Below are 3,560 nucleotides of genomic sequence, written 5' to 3' on the forward strand. Positions count from 1 at the left end.
CACATATTTGTCTATACATTTGTGTATATACACACATACGCATATACACACATATATATATACACACATATAATATATGCACACATATAATATATACACACATATAATATATATATATATACACATATATATATATACACATATATATATATATACACACACATAGATACATAGATAAGTACACACCCACAAATATATTCGTAGATCACGGGTTAAGAACTCATGAGAAAACTTTTCAGGGTAAACATCCTTAGCTGACTTAACCTATGTTTATGTAGCATGGATTTAAAGCCTTTAGACATACACATTATCATTTGCTAAATACTTTCCAACTTAATAATTTTTGTTGTTGGTTTGTTTGTTTGGAAACAGCATCATTTTCTCTTACCCAGGCTAGAAGGTGCTATTCACTCTTCTTTATGATCTAGGTGGCCCAATGTAGTAATGTTGAACTTAGTGCAGCACCTTAATCAGCATAATCTTTCCCAACTTCCAGAGATCCATCAGCCTTCATATATTACTGTGTCCAGCAGCAATGATTCTTTAAAAACGTAATGTATAGGGGCCCGATGGGACGGAGGAGACAAGATGGTGGAGCCAGCGGTTCGGAGGATCATGAATGGGTTCGCAGCCGACGTGTCCAGATCTGTCAAGGGCCCCAAGTCAGGGGCCAGGGAGCAGGCGCTGGCCATCGTCAGAGACTACCTCTCTCAACCCCACCTCACATACAAAAACAGTATCAGGAGTCAACAGTCCTTTGGTAATCTTAGATCAAGTTAAGTTTCCCGAATTTGCTGAGATCATCCTCCTGACCTTACCTGATGGCACAAAGAGAAGTGGTCAGGTTTAAGAAGTTAGCGGTAGCAAAGCAGTAGTTCAGGTTTTTGAAGGAACTTCAGGCATAGATGCCAAGAAGACAGCCTGCGAGTTTATAGGAGATATTCTTCGAACACCAGTGTCTGAAGATATGCTTGGTCATGTTTTCAATGGTTTTGGGAAACCTATCGACAGAGCCCCAGTTGTCGTAGCTGAAGACTTTCTTGACATTATGACCCTGAGGAAATGATTCAAAATGGGCATTTAAGCAACAGATTGCATGAATTGCATTGCTGGGGGCAGAAAATTCCCATCTTTTCTGCTGCTGGCTTACCCCATAATGAGATCGTAGCTCAGATCTGTGGTCAGGCTGGTTTGGTGAAGAAATTCAAAGATATGGTGAACTATAGTGAAGAAAATTTTGCAATTGTGTTTGCTTCTATGGGTGTAAACATAGAAACTGCTTGATTCTTCAAAACAAACTTTGAAGAAAATGCCTCAATGGATAATGTCGGTCTCTTTTGGAACTTGGCTGATGACCCACCCATTGAGCGTATTATCACTCCTCAACTGGCTCTAAAAACAGCACAATTCCTGGCCTATCAGTGTAAAAAAACATGTATTGGTCATTCTAACATATATGAGTTCTTATGCTGAAGCTTTTTGAGAGGTTTCAGCAGCCTGAGAAGAAGTCCCTGGTCGTAGTGGCTTCCCAGACTATATGTATACAGACTTAGCCACAATATATGAGTGAGCTGGTCGTGTAGAAGGCCGGAATGGCTCAATTACTCAGTCCCCAATCTCACCATGCCCAATGATGATATCGCTCATCCCATCCCTGACCTAACTGGATATATTACTGAAGGACAAATCTATGTGGACAGGTAGCTGTATAACAGACAGATTTACACAACTGTTAATGTGTTGCCCTCCTTGTCCCAGTTAATGAAGTCTGCTATTGGAGAGGGGATAACCAGAAAAGATCATGCAGATGTATCTAACCAGCTGTATGCATGTTATGCTCTTGGTAAGGATGTATAGGCCATGAAAGCAGTTGTTGGAGAAGAAATTCTCACCTCAGATGATCTTCTTTATCTGGAATTTTTGCAAAAGTTTGAAAGGAACTTTATTGCTCAGGGTTCTTATGAAAACTGCACTGTCTTTGAAACTATGGACATTGGTTGGCAGCTCCTTTGAATCTTCCCCAAAGAAATGTTGGAGGGAATCCCTCAAAGCATCCTGAGCAAATTTTACCCTCAAGATACTTCAATAAAGCACTAGCTTCAACTCTGTGAAATATTGGTTTTATTCTTCCTTTCCCTCTCTGCCTCTCCCTCTGTGTTGAAGTTTACATGTTACCCTGTAATTAAAACAAAGAATAGGTTAATAAAAAAAAGGTAATGTATAAAATTGAGCACTATGTTCCAGGTGTGATGTGATGGGAGTGGAGAATAACAGAAAAATCACATCCTATTTTCTGGATATTATGTTTTCTTTTGCACCCTAAGAATGCATTTGCTCTTTTTGCTGCAAAGAAACAAGAGAATTTATTCTTGTGGCTCTGAAGTCATCAGAGTTATCTCATGCCTTATTCTCTGGCTGAAAAGTGACTTTGTCTCATTATTAGTTGACTAAAAACTGTGCAGTCCAGTAATCATCAAATGACTTTTTATTGATAGCTGCATGAGCATACACTGTGAGTCTCTCTGGATCAATATAGTAACACTGCTTATTTATATCTTTCTTATGAGTTAAAAGAAATGCATATTTCAATAAGTTTAATGAAGAATTCTCAGACATACTAATATCAGTGAACATTGTTGAATGTTCCTAAGGAAGAATTTCCAAGGAAAAGTGGCTTAACACAGTTCATCAGAAAGTAATATGACCTGAAAAAGAAGTGGGTTGCTCATGTAGTGAAGGTAAGTGATAACTAAGGAAGGACAAATGTGCACCATAGGTATCTATACAAAGGCAAGAAATTAAAAGAAGGTCCAGAAGACATTTGGTAGATCCTCTATGGTACATTTTCAAGAAGATATGAGGAAAATAAAAGTTTGATGAGATGAGACAATGTTGATAGAATGCTATATGCATTAGTGAAATAATGGGATGAAATAGATGGAGTTTTTAAGCTGGAAAGTCAATGTATAATAGTCTATGAAGAATTTCTGACAAGGAAAGATTGCATACAAGTTCAGAAATTTCATGAATTTTCAAAATCGTTTGTTTTGACAATCTGATGTTAAAAAATTTTCATCCTAGTTCTGTTCACTTTACTCCATATCAGTCTATACATGTCTTCCCAGGTTTTCCTGAAACTGTAAGGATCAATAATCTTAATGGTCCAGCTTTGTAATCTTACTTTGTAAGACCATGAAAAAGGTTATTTGGTGAGAACATCGAGGGTGTTTGCATTTGTTTTTATGTCATTCTGTAAATTTTACTTAGCGTGCTGATGAAAGTCTGCCTTTTATCATGGTGACCACTTAAACTTAGCTTTTGTTTTAGAGTTTGTGTTAGATTCAATATAACTTCATCTCCAACTGCAGACTTTAGAGGCTCATAGGATCTTAGTATTTAGAGATAAAGAGGCCCTCTGAGACCGTGTAGTCATACTTCTCCTTTAAAGATTAGAGAACTGAGGCCCATGAAATTATATGGTTTGCCCAAGGTAACACAGGTAGTGTCCTCTGATTCCAGAGCCAGTGGCCTTTGCAGTGTACCATGTTGGCTAAATAAGT

The 3,560-nt window shown here is 37.9% G+C and overlaps 1 pseudogene; it reads left to right on the forward strand.

Moving 5' to 3' along the window:
* The first annotated feature begins 588 nt into the window (after nt 1-588).
* Nucleotides 589-2,097, forward strand: LOC118848074 (annotated as a pseudogene).
* The last annotated feature ends 1,463 nt before the right edge of the window (nt 2,098-3,560 follow it).

The sequence above is a fragment of the Trichosurus vulpecula genome, chromosome 4 (genome assembly GCF_011100635.1).
Source record: "Trichosurus vulpecula isolate mTriVul1 chromosome 4, mTriVul1.pri, whole genome shotgun sequence".
Classification (NCBI taxonomy): Eukaryota; Metazoa; Chordata; class Mammalia; order Diprotodontia; family Phalangeridae; genus Trichosurus; species Trichosurus vulpecula.